Raw genomic sequence first — 14,820 nt, 5'->3', positions numbered from 1 at the left:
CCCCTAATGCTCCACCGACCTCAACCTTGACTCCATATATTCACTTTCGGGAAGAAAAAAACGAGAGAGAAGGATTCATCGTGTTTTACGATACGGAGCCGCCGCCAAGCCCAAAACTCTCTCGGGAGGGCTGACGTGGAGTCCGTTCGGGGCTCCGAAGAGGGGAATCCGTCACCATTGTCATCATCAACCTTCCTCCACCACCCATTTCATGATGCTCACCGCCGTGCTTGAGTAATTCCATCGTAGGCTTGCTGGACGGTGATGAGTTGGATGAGATTTATCATGTAATCGAGTTAGTTTTTTTAGGGTTTGATCCCTAGTATCCACTATGTTTTGAGATTGATGTTGCTATGACTTTGCTATGCTTAATGCTTGTCACTAGGGCCCGAGTGCCATCATTTTAGATCTGAACCTATTATGTTTTCATAAATATATGAGAGTTATTGATCCTATCTTGCAAGTCTATAGTCACCTACTATGTGTTATGATCACGCAAACCCGAAGTGACAATAATCGAGACCACTCCCGGTGATGACCGTAGTTTGAGGAGTTCATGTATTCACTATGTGTTAATGCTTTGGTCCGATACTCTATTAAAAGGAGGCCTTAATATCCCTTAGTTTCCAATAGGACCACGCTGCCACGGGAGGGTAGGACAAAAGATGTCATGCAAGTTCTTTTCCATAAGCATGTATGACTATATTCGGAATACATGCCTACATTACATTGATGAATTGGAGCTAGTTCTGTGTCACCCTATGTTATGACTGTTACATGATGAACCGCATCCGGCATAATTCTCCATCACCGATCCAATGCCTACGAGCTTTCCATATATTGTTCTTCGCTTATTTACTTTTCCGTTGCTATTGTTACAATCACTACAAAACACCAAAAATACTAATTTTTCTACTGTTGCTTTTACCACCGTTACCACTACTATCATATTACTTTGCTACTAAATACCTTGCTGCAGATATTAAGTTTCCAGGTGTGGTTGAATTGACAACTCAGATGCTAATACTTGAGAATATTCTTTGTCTCCCCTTGTGTCGAGTCAATAAATTTGGGTTGAATACTCTACCCTCGAAAACTGTTGCGATCCCCTATACTTGTGGGTTATCAAGACCATTTTCTGGTGCCGTTGTCGAGGAGCATAGCTCTATTCTTTGAGTCACTTGGGATTTATACCTGCTTATCATTATGAAGAACTTGAATGATCCAAGAACCAAGATTTATCCCTCAACTACGAGGGGAGGTAAGGAACTGCCATCTAGCGCTGCACTTGATTCACCTTCTGTTTTGAGTAAGCTTGCGACACCTAAACCTGCTTCTGCTATTAATTCTGGTATGTCGCATGTTATTGATGATGTCACTTCTGCTATGCATGATACTTATGTTGAAACTACTTCTATGCTTGATACTACTGTGCCGCTTGGTAAATTTCTCGATGAAGAACTTGCTAGGGCTAGAGAGAATGAAATTATTGAAACTGGTAATATTGATGAAAGTGATGATGAAGATTCTCCCCTAGATATGAATTACCTGTTGTGCCTGAGGGCTATGTTATGGATGAAGAAACTGCTAGAGATTTTCTTGCTTGCAATGATAGGAGTGATCTTCAGTAATTATTAGCTAAGTTGAAACAAAAAACTCTGAATGCTGGAATGAATATGATCCTGCTTATGCTACTTCACCTATCTTTGTTATTGATAAGGATTATGAATTCTCTGTCGACCCTGATATAATTACTTTTGTTGAATCTGATCCTTTCTATGGCTATGAATCTGAAACTGTTGTGGCACATCTTACTAAATTAAATGATATAGCCACCCTGTTCACTAATGATGAGAAAACTCGCTACTATTATATCCTTAAGATATTTCCATTCTCATCAAAGGGTCATGCTAAGATATGGTTTAATTCTCTTGATCCTGTTTGTGTGCGTAGTCCCCAGGATATGATTTATTACTTCTCTACTAAATATTTCCCTACTCATAAGAAACAAGCTCCTTTAAGGGAAATATATAATTTTGTGCAAATTGAAGAGAGAGTCTCCCACAAGCTTGGGGGAAGCTTCTCCAATTACTTAATGCTTTGCCTGATCATCCTCTTAAGAAAAATAAAATACTTGATATCTTTTGTAATGGACTAACCGATGCTTCCAGAGACCACCTGGATAGTTGTGCTGGTTGTGTTTTTAGGGAAAGAACACCAGATGAAGCTGAAATTCTATTGAATAATATGTTGACTAATGAAAATAATTGGACACTTCCTGATCTAATCCTTTATCCAATTCCTGAACCAATTCCTGAGCCAACTCTGAAGAAAAGGGGTATTCTATTTCTCAGTCCTGAAGATATGCAAGAGGCAAATAAATCTATGGAAGAAAAAGGTATTAAAGCTGAAGATGTTAAGAATTTACCTCCTATTGAAGAAATACATGGTCTTATTTACTGCATGTTGAAGAAATACATGGTCTTGATAACCCGACATAGGTAGTAAAGGTAATTTCTCTCTATAGATATGATAAAGCAGAAATCTCTCCTACTAAGTTTCCTAGCCAATGTTTGGATGAATTTGATAACTTTATGGTTAAGCAAGAATATTTTAATGCTTATGTTCGTAGACAATTGAAACATAATGCTTACATGATTGAACACTTGAGTGATTATATGGCTAATGTTAAAGGTGAACTTAAACTCATTTGCAAACATGCTTCTATGGTTACCACTCAAGTAGAACAAGTACTTAAAGCTCAGAATGATTTTCTCAATGAATTGAATAGTAAAAATAATGATTTTGTTGTTAGAGTGGCTACTAGAACTGGTAAAATGACTCAGGAACCTTTGTATCCTGAGGGCCATCCTAAGAGAATCGAGCAAGATTCTCAGAGAAATAATATTGATGCACCTAGTCCTTCTAAGAGGAAGAAAAAGAAAAATGATAGGACTTTGCATGCCTCTAGTGAACCTGTTGATGACACACCTGAGAATCCCAATGATATTTCTATTTCCGATGCTGAAACACAATCTGGTAATGAGCATGAACCTAGTGATAATGTTAATGATGATGTTCATGTTGATGCTCAACCTAGCAATAATAATGATGTAGAAACTGAACCTGCTGTTGATCTTGATAACCCACAATCAAAGAATCAACGTTATGATAAGAGAGACTTTGTTGCTAGGAAGCACGGCAAGGAAAGAGAACCATGGGTTTAGAAACCCATGCCTATTCCTCCTAAACCATCCAAGAAAAAGGATGATAAGGATTTGAGCGCTTTGCTGAAATGATTAGACCTATCTTTTTGCGTATGCGTTTGACTGGTATGCTTAAAATGAATCCTTATGCTAAATATATGAAGGAAATTGTTACAAATAAGAGAAATATACCGGAAGCTGAAATTTCCACCATGCTTGCTACTTATACTTCTAAGGGTGGAATACCAAAGAAACTTGGAGATCCAGGCGTACCAACTATACCATGCTCCATTAAAAGAAACTATGTTAAAACTGCTTCATGTGATCTTGGAGCCGGTGTTAGTGTTATGCCTCTCTCTTTATATCGTAGACTTGATTTGAATAAGTTGACACCTACTGAAATATCCTGGCAAATGGCGGATAAATCAACTGCTATACCTGTCGGTATTTGTGAGGATGTGCCTGTTGTGGTTGCAAACGTTACTATTTTAACGGACTTTGTTATTCTTGATATTCCCGTTGACGATAGTATGTCTATTATTCTTGGAAGACCCTTTTTGAATACTGCAGGGGCTGTTATTGACTGCACCAAAGGCAATGTCACTTTTCATGTTAATGGTAATGAGCATACAGTACACTTTCCGAGGAAACAACCTCAAGTCCACAGTATCAATTCTATTAGAAAAATTTCAACAATTACTATTGGAGGTTTTGAATTTCCGCTTCCTACTGTCGGGAAGAAATATGATATTCTTATTGTCGGGGACATGCATATCCCCGTTGAGGTAACCTAGTGTTATTCGAAAATTCTCCGGTTCCATGTTATTCGGAATGAGTTTGTTAACAAGACTTGATCAACCTTGTTAGTGGATTCCTTTTGATGAGCATGAGATGGATGAATTTAGATAACACAACTCTCTGTACCCTCTTTTTACTTTCTGTTATTTATATTAAATAAAGCAAAAATAGTAATTTCTGTCTATTTTCTGAATTATCCATGCAATAAAAAATACCCCAGAAATAAAAGTTCTCCGAATGCCCTAAAAATTAAATATGATTTTTTCTAGAATATTTGAGAATATCTGGCATTGAGAACACAGCAGGGGGAGCAAGCACCTGGCCACGAGGTTCCAGGGCACGCCCACCCCTGGGCATGGCCCCCTGCCTCGCGGGCCCACGGTGGCTCCCCTCCACTTATTCCAGCTACCACACACTCTTTCTGCCTCCCCAAAACATTACTAGACAGCTCAAACCCGAGTCCAAGATCATCTTGCTGCCATTTTCAATCTCCTAGCTCAAAGCTCCATTCACAAAACTGCTTTGGGGGATTGTTCTTTGGTATGTGACTCCTCCAATGGTCCAATTAGGTTTTGTTCTAGTGCTTTATTCATTGCATATTTTTGCTGCTTAGGTGACCCTGTTCTTGAGCTTGGATGTCAAATTTATGTGGCCAAAAGTAGTTTTGATGCATGATATTGTCTCTAGGCACTTGTAGGAGTAGTTGCTATCAATTTTGTTGAGTTTGGTTCACTTTTATTTTGAAGTTACTAACAATTTCAGAAATTTTCAGGAAAAGATGAAGAGATTTTTGAGGGGCTCATCGAGCCGAAGCTCGAAGGATAAACAAAGTGAAGAGAACAAGAAGCCCAAGTATAATCTCCCTCGCACTACAGAGGTCCGGCCGTGTGAATGGCCTTGTGATGATTTCTTGAGAGCAGCCGGGATTTATGATGATTTCTATGAATTGGCTGAGAATGCAGGCCTCACCGCCCTCCTCCACGACCAACGCGAACATTATCTCTTACTCACCAATATCTTTGTGCAAAACTTTCATTTCCATGCTAGGAGCTCACCACCTACGGTGGAATTTTATTTATATGATGAGCATAAGGAGATGTCACTTCTTGATTTTTGTCGGGTTTGTTTGATCCCTTTCGAGGGCAGCATAGAGGAACCACATCATGACGATGTGGAAGGGTTTATTGATACAATTGCTGTGGGGGAAACGAGGAAAGTTTCCGATGCAAGAATTACTAGCATACATTTTCCTGTTTTACGTTACTTCGCAATATTTGCTAGTAGATGCTTAATTGGTCGCGGAAACTGTGGCAACCTTAGTGCCCCTGATATTGTTATTTTGTGACATGCCTTGTTCCGTGATGACACATTTAGTATGAGCGCTATTGTTGCAAAAGCGGTTACATCTTAACCGTACTAAGGGCCCCGTCCTTGGAGGCATCTTCGCCTCGCGCCTCGCTGCACACTTTAACATACCTATTAGGCATTATGAGAAGGAAGAGAAGTTGCTACCTCCTGTTTTTCTAGACTATAAGAGTATGGTAGCACATTATTTTGTCGTTAAGAATAACGAAAAGATGCTTAAGTATAAGCTGATATTTGATAAAAATCACCCTGAGACTATTACTTTGATTGCTCCTTCCTTGTTTGACTTATCTGCAGGCAAGTACCTTGTTCCGCCGGAGGCCATCCACGCCTACCGAAACCCCACACCAGCTACAGAGCCAGAGCCGGAACCACAATTTGATCCTCACCGGCAGTCTGTTTATCAGTGGAATCCGGAAGAGATCACCAACCAGTGGCACCAAGGGGATTCTTCTCAGTACGACCCCAACTATTACTTTGGATATCTGTTAGGCCAGTCGTGGCCATAGACCAACTTAGGCCAAAATCCTAAGCTTGGGGGAGTACGTATTTCTCACCGACATTACATTCATGTTCACACACTCATGCTAGTCGGTGCTCATACTTCTTCATTGTATCATCCATGCTAGTTTATTTTCCTTTTTATGCTTCCTTCTTGTGTGTTTAATAAACCTTAATAAAAAACAAAAAAATTAGTTGTAGCTTTTAGTTAGTTAACTTTTCATGTTGTAGTAGTAATAATTAAAAAGAAAACCCAAAAAGATTTCTCGTTCTTCTTTTGCTTGTTGGGAGCCTTCCGGTGTAAATAGTTTTATTTCTTTCTTGTTCTTTGGGGGTTGAGAGGAGAAGACCTTGATTAAAATGTTGAGTGGCTCTCCTATGCATTATTGTTGATCTAACAAAGAGCCCATATTACCTTGTCTTCTCTCTTGAATTGAATGCTTGCAGATTCCAGCTTAGTCCAATGCACATGTACTATTATTATTTTCCACACTATTCGGCCATGCAAGTGAAAGGCAATAATGATGATTATATGATGAACTTGTTGAGATGAGAAAAGCTGGAATGAACTCGACCTCTCTTATTTTTGTAAATATGATTAGTTCATCGTTCCTGATTCAACCTATTATGAATAAACATGTTTGCAATGAAAAATGGAGATTGTAGTTGCTTATGCCATGCTTAATTAGCTAGGAGCTTATAATGGTTTACCTTGCATGCCAACATGCTATTAAAATGGTTGTGATGTGGTATGATAGGGTGGTATCCTCTTTTGAACGATTCGAGTGGCTTGACTTGGCACAAGCTCACGCATGTAGTTGAAACAAAATCAACATAGCTTCTGCAATATTTATGTTCATGGTGCATTAGATCCTACTCATGCTTGCATTCGGTGTTGATTAATTTTAATGCATGTTCATGACTGTTGTCGCTCTCTAGATGGTCGCTTCCCAGTCTTTTTCTAGCCTTCACTTGTACTAAGTGGGAATACTGCTTGTGCATCCAATTCCATAAACCCCAAAGTTGTTCCACATGAGTCCACCATACCTACCTATATACGGTATCTACCTGCCGTTCCAAGTAAATTTGTATGTGCTAAACTCTAAACCTTCAAATAAACATTCTTTTTGTATGCTCGAATAGCTCATGTATCAACTAGGGTTGTCTGTATCTTCCATGCTAGGCGGGTTATTCTCAAGAGGAGTGGACTCCGCTCCTCACTCACGAGAACATGGCTGGTCACCGGGATGCTCAGTCCCATGATTTATGCAACTCAAATCAAAATAACCGCAAACAAAACTCCCCCAGGATTGTTGTTAGTTGGAGGCACTCGTTGTTTCGAGCAAGCCATGGATTGATGCTTGTTGGTGGAAGGGGAGTATAAACTTTACCATTCTGTTTGGGAACCGCCTATAATGTGTGTAGCATGGAAGATATCGAGATCTCTCGGTTGTTATGTTGACAATGAAAGTATACCACTCAAAATATTATTCATGTCTATTTAAAAACCGAGCTCTGGCACCTCTACAAATCCCTGCTTCCCTTTGCGAAGGGCCTATCCATTTACTTTTATGTTGAGTCATCATCCTCTTATTAAAAAGCACTAGTTGGAGAGCACCGCTGTCATTTGCATTCATTACTGTTAGTTTATATTGAGTATGACTTGACTAGATCTCTTTTACCATGAATTACAATGTCTAGTCAGTCCTTGATCTTTAAAGGTGCTCTGCATTTATGTTTTGCGGTCTCAGAAAGGGCTAGCGAGATACCATCTTGTTATATCATATCATGATTGTTTTGAGAAAGTGTTGTCATCCGAGATTTATTATTATTGCTCGCTAGTTGATTGTGCCATTGATATGAGTAAAATGAGACCTAAATGTTATTGTGAATATGGTTAGTTCATAATCTTTGCTGAAAACTTGAATGCTGGCTTTACATATTTACAACAACAAGAGCAAACATAGTTTGTAAAAGTTTTTCTTTATAACTTTCAGTTTATCAACTGAATTGCTTAAGGACAAGCAAAGGTTTAAGCTTGGGGGAGTTGATACGTCTCCGTCGTATCTACTTTTCCAAACACTTTTGCCCTTGTTTTGGACTCTAACTTGCATGATTTGAATGGAACTAACCCGGACTGACGCTGTTTTCAGCAGAATTGCCATGGTGTTATTTTTGTGTAGAAATAAAAGTTCTCGGAATGACCTGAAAATCAATGGAGAATTATTTTGAAATATATAAAAAATAGTAGAAGAAGAATCCACGTCAGGGGGGCCTCCACCTGTCCACGAGGGTGGGGGCGCGCCCTACCCCCTAGGCGTGCCCCCCTGCCTCGTGGGCCCTCTAGCGCTCCACCGCCGTCAATCTTGACTCCATATATTCACTTTCAGGGAGAAAAAGAGAGAGAAGGATTCATCACGTTTTACGATACGGAGCCGCCGCCAAGCCCTAAAATCTCTCGGGAGGGCTGATCTGGAGTCCGTTCGGGGCTCCGGAGAGGGGAATCTGTCGCCATCGTCATCATCAACCTTCCTCCATCACCCATTTCATGATGCTCACCGTCGTGCGTGAGTAATTCCATCACAGGCTTGCTGGACGGTGATGGGTTGGATGAGTTTATCATGTAATCAAGTTAGTTTTGTTAGGGTTTGATCCCTAGTATCCAGTATGTTCTAAGATTGATGTTGCTATGACTTTGCTATGCTTAATGCTTGTCATTAGGGCCCGAGTGCCATGATTTCATATCTAAACCTATTATGTTTTCATAAATATATGAGAGTTCTTGATCGTATCTTGCAAGTCTATAGTCACCTACTATGTGTTATGATCTGGCAAACCCGAAGTGACAATAATCGGGACCACTCCCGGTGATGACCGTAGTTTGAGGGGTTCATGTATTCACTATGTGTTAATGCTTTGGTCTGGTACTCTATTAAAAGGAGGCCTTAATATCCCTTAGTTTCCAATAGGACCCCGCTGCCACGGGAGGGTAGGACAAAAGATGTCATGCAAGTTCTTTTCCATAAGAACGTATGATTATATTTGGAATACATGCCTACATTACATTGATGAATTGGAGCTAGTTCTGTGTCACCCTATGTTATGACTGTTACATGATGAACCGCATCCGGCATAATTCTCCATCACCGATCCAATGCCTACGAGCTTTCCATATATTGTTCTTCGCTTATTTACTTTTCCGTTGCTATTGTTACAATCACTACAAAACACCAAAAATACTACTTTTGCTACCGTTACTTTTACCACCATTACCACTACCATCATATTACTTTGCTACCAAATACCTTGCTGCAGATATTAAGTTTCCAGGTATGGTTGAATTGACAACTCAGCTGCTAATACTTGAGAATATTCTTTGGCTCCCCTTATGTCGAATCAATAAATTTGGGTTGAATACGCTACCCTCGAAAACTGTTGCGATCCCCTATACTTGTGGGTTATCACAGAGGCACCGATGGAAGTGGTGAACCCCTCTATGATGGTGTCTAGATTGGATCTGGTGGTTCTGGACTCTGCGGTGGCTAGAATTGATTTTCGTCGACTCCCCTAGGGTTTCTTGAATATTGGGGTATTTATAGAGTCAAGAGGCGGTCCGGGGGGCACCCGAGGTGGGCACAACCCACCAGGGTGTACCTTGGTGGGTTGCGCTCCCCTCGGACTGGTGGGTGCGCAACCCACCAGGGTGCTTCTTTGGCCCATTGGCTGTCTTTTGGTCCCAAAAAATCCACAAAAAGTTTCACTGTGTTTGGACTCCATTTGATATTGATTACCTGCGATGTAAAAAACATGGGAAAATCAGCAACTCGCACTTGGCACTATGTCAATAGGTTAGTACCAAAAACTGATATAAGAAGACTATAAAAATGATTATAAAACATCAAAAATTGATAATATAACAGCATGGAACAATAAAAAATAATAGATACGTTGGAGATGTATCAGCATCCCCAAGCTTAATTCCTGCTCGTCCTCGAGTAGGTAAATGATAAAAACAGAATTTTTGATGTGGAATGCTACCTAACATGTCATCTCATATTCTTTTCTTTATAGCATGGACATTTCGACTATTATATTGTTCAAAGCAATAGTCTAGTTTTGACATGATAACTTAAATACTCAAGCATATCAAGCAACCATGTCTTTCAAAATATCAACGCTAAAATAAGCTATCCCTAGCCCATCATGCTCAATCATTGATCCATTCATGAAACACACTCACATATTAACTACACCCAATGCTCAAGTATGATCATAGTGCCTCCTAGTTGGTGCTTTTATAAGAGAAGATGGAGACTCAAATTCAAAAATAAAAATTGCATCAAGTAAAAAAGAAAGGCCCTTCGCAGAGGGAGTAGGGCTTTGTAGAGGTGCCAGACCTCAAAGCGAAAATTGAGAGATAAAAACATTTTGAGAGGCATACTTTTCCCACAAACAAAAACGACTTAGAGTTCCCGACACTTTCCATGCTAGATATATCATAGGTGGTTCCCAAACAGAAATTAAAGTTTATTCCTTTTTCCACCATACTTTCACTTTCCATGGCTAATCGTATCCACGGGTGCCTTCCATACCAACACTTTCCAAGGAATTTATTATTTGACAACATAAAGTAAATTCATTTTTCATTTCAGGACTGGGCATCCCTAATACCTTTGCCTTACTCTCGTGCAATGACAAGTGAATAAATACTCACCATGAGAATAACACATCTAGCATGGAAAATATTAGCCACCACTTACTGCCACGCGAGCGGTACGAGCACACAAAAGATAATTTTATTTTGAATATTAGAGATGGAACATACAAATTTGCTTAGAACAACAAAAGAATACCACATATAGGTAGGTATAGTGGACTCATGTGGCAAAACTGTTTTAAAGGATTTTGGATGCACAAGTAGTGATCATACTTAGTGCAAAATGAAGGCTATCTTAAGATTGAGAAGCGACCAACCAAGAAATGAATAATCTCATAAGCGAGCATTAAGCATAATTAAGACCAAATAATGCACCACAAGTAGGATATAATTTCATTGCATGACTATTGACTTTCGTGCTTGCATAGGGAATCACAAACCTTAACACCGATATTCTTACTAAAACATAATTACTCATCAACATGACTCACATATCATATCGTCATATCTCAAAACTATTACTAAGAATCAAGTTTATTTTGTCCAATGATCTTCATGAAAGTTTTTATTATATCCTTCTTGGATATCTATCACTTTGGGACTAATTTTCATGTGTTGCTTTTCATAAGCTCAAACAAATATAAGTGAGGATCATGAGCATAATATTTCTTTCTCTCAAATTAATTTAAGTGAAGCAAGAGAGAATTTCTTCAAAATTTTACTAACTCTCAAATAAATCTAAGTGAGACCAGAGAGCATTTCTTCAGAAATACTAAAGCACACCGTGCTCAAAAAGATATAAGTGAAGCACTAGAGAAAATCCATAACTTATAAAAATTTAAGTGAAGCATAGAGAGCAATTCTAACAAGTCATGGCATAATATTGGCTCTCTCAAATAGGTGTGTCCAGCAAGGGATCAAGATTAAAACAAAAAATAAAACAAGCAAAGACTCATATCATACAAGACGCTCCAAGCAAAACACATAGTATGTGACGAATAAAAATATAGCTTCGAGTAAAATACTGTTGGTCGTTAGGAAAGAGGGGATGCCACCCAGGGCATCCCCAAGCTTAGTTGCTTGCTCTCTTTGGATAACAGCTTGGGATGCCGGGGCATCCCCAAGCTTAGGCTCTTCTTACAACTTATTCCTTCATCCATTGTAAGAGAACCCAAAACATGAAAACTTCAATCACACAAAACTCAACAAAACCTTTGTGAGATCCATTAGTATAAGAAAGCAAATCACTACTATAAGTGATGTAGCAAACCAATTCATATTTTGTTCTTGCATTATATATACTGTATTCCACCTTTTCTATGGCAAAAAATCATCAAAGAAAACTATAGAATCATCAAAACAAGCACATAACCGAAAGAAAACATAATCTGTCAAAAACATAATAGTCTGTAGCAATATGGATATTTATAATACTTCTGTAAATCCAAAAACTATGAGAAATTAGGACGGCCTAGGAAATTTGTATATTAATCTTCTGCAAAAATAATTTGTATTTTATCGCTCTCTGGTTAAAAAAGAGAATTGTTTTCATGAGCGTAAAAGTTTCTGTTTTTCAGCAAGATCAAACAACTATCACCCAAGAAGATCCTAAAGGCTTTACTTGGCACAAACACTAATTAAAACACACAAAAAATACAATCATAACAGTAGCATAATTGTGCTAACACTCAAGAACAGGAAGCAAAAAGCAAAAATAAATTTTATTCATTGGGTTGCCTCCCAACAAGCGCTATAGTTTTACGCCCATAGCTAGGTATAAAGTAAGGATCTAACTTTTGTCATCCTTCTTCTTAATTTCCTTAGAGGTGTTTTCATCATAGGGTTTTTTAAAATGAACATAAAAAATATTATCCATAGAAACCTTAGCACTATTAAGTTGCCCATTATCATAACCGCGTTGATTTCCGGCAACAATCCAAGAGTAATGTTGATTAACATTATTTAAAACTTGTTGAATTACATCAAGAATGGGGACTTCCTTTTTATGATTATCATCAAATATTTTATTATCCGCAAGAAAATGTCTTAATGCATAATCACAATTGTAAAGAATTTCATCTATTATGGGCTTTTCACGATTCATACCATAAAAATCAAAGATTTCCCTAGCTTCCCGTATGATATAGTCAAACTCACTCATAAGAACAAGAGTGGCCAACTAATTAGCCTTAGGATTCTTTATAACGGGGAGCTCAAAAAACAATCTTTGCAAAGCGGGATGGGTATGGATAAATTTACTTTCAAGTTTCAGAACTAGTGCTGAAATAGCATCCGCATAAGATCTAGTAGTTCTAAGTATAGGAGCATCATCAAGACTTAGGTTTCCCACACAATTGAAAAATTCTTGGATAAGTTCCTTTCCCATAACATTCCCTTGCCCCAAGATAAAAGTTTTAGCATCCAAACTGCCCGTACGTCCAATCTTAGGAGTTAGGCCATCATCTGTTGGTGCCATACCAAAATCACTCACGGTTTCAAGCAAAGGATAGATCTGACGAGAAAACCGCGAACGAAAAAGAGGGCGAATAAAACGGCAAATTTTTGTGAAGTGGGGGAGAGGAAAACGAGAGGCAAATGGAAAATAATGTAAATTGTGAGGAGATGATATTTGTGATTAGTAACCTGATATATGTTGAAGATCTTCCCCGGCAACGGTTCCAGAAATTCCTTTTAATGCAGCTTGAAGCTACTTCGATATTTCCCCAAAGAGGAAGGGATGATGCAGCACAACGACGGTAGGTATTTCCTTCCGTGATGAAACCAAGGTTATCGAACCAGTAGGAGAACCAAGCAACAACACGTAAACAACACCTGCACACAAATAACAAATACTCGCAACCCGACGTATTAAAGGGGTTGTCGATCCCTTTCAGGTAACGACGCAAGAAATTGGCAAACGGACGTGAATAAATTGTAGTAGATTTATAGATCGAACACCCAATAAAATAAATTGCAGCAAGGTATTTTTGGGTTTAATAGATCTGAGAACAAAAGGCAAATAAAATATATCGCAAAGGAAAATAATATGAGAAAGAGACCCGGGGGCCGTAGGTTTCAGTAGTGGCTTCTCTCGAGAAAAATAGCAAATGGTGGGTAAACAAATGTTGGGCAATTGATAGAACGTCAAATAATCATGACGATATCCAGGCAATGATCATTATATAGGCATCACGTCCAAGATTAGTAGACCGACTCCTACCTGCATCTACTACTATTACTCCACCCATCGACCGCTGTCCAGCATGCATCTAGTGTATTAAGTTCATGGAGAAACAGAGTAATGCAATAAGAACGATGACATGATGTAGACAAGATATATTTATGTAGAAATAGACCCCATCGTTTTATCCTTAGTAGCAACGATACATACGTGTCGGTTCCCCTTCTGTCACTGGGATCAAGCACTGTAAGATCGAACCCACTACAAAGCACCCCTTCCCATTGCAAGATAAATAGATCAAGTTGGCCAAACAAAACCCAAATATCAGAGAAGAAATACGAGGCTATAAGAAATCATGCATATAAGAGATCAAAGAAACTCAAATAACTTTCATGGATAAAAAGATAGATCTGATCATAAACTCAAAGTTCATCCGATCCCAACAAACACACCGCAAGAAGAGTTACATCATATGGATATCCAAGAGACCATTGTATTGAGAATCAAACGAGAGAGAAGAAGCCATCTAGCTAGTAACTACAGACCCGAAGGTCTACAAAGAACTACTCACCATGATCGGAGAGGCACCAATGGAAGTTGTGAACCCCTCCGTGATGGTGTCTAGATTGGATCTGGTGGTTCTGGACTTTGTTGCAGTTGGAATTGATTTTCGTCGACTCCCGTAGGGTTTCTGGAATATTGGGGTATTTGTAGAGTAAAGAGGCGGTCCCGGGGGCACCCGAGGTGGGCACAACCCACCAGGGCGCGCCTGGGCCTCCAGGCGCGCCCTGGTGGGTTGTGCTCACCTTGGAGCAGCCCCGAGGTGTTTCTTCGGCCCATTGGTTGTCTTCTGGTCCAAAAAACTCCACAAAAAAGTTTCGCTGCATTTGGACTCCGTTTGATATTGATTACTTGCGATGTAAAAAACATGCAAAAGACATCAAGTGGCACTTGGCGCTATGTCAACAGGTTAGTACCAAAAAATGATATAAAATGACTATAAAATTATTATAAAACATCCAAGATTGATAATATAACAACATGGAACAATAAAAAATTATAGATATGTTGGATACGTATCAAGAGGCACATTTAATGCGCTCTGTCCGCCT

The sequence above is a fragment of the Triticum urartu genome, chromosome 2 (genome assembly GCF_003073215.2).
Source record: "Triticum urartu cultivar G1812 chromosome 2, Tu2.1, whole genome shotgun sequence".
NCBI lineage: Eukaryota > Viridiplantae > Streptophyta > Magnoliopsida > Poales > Poaceae > Triticum > Triticum urartu.
The sequence above is the reverse complement of the archived record's forward strand: the minus strand, read 5'-3'. Positions refer to the sequence as shown.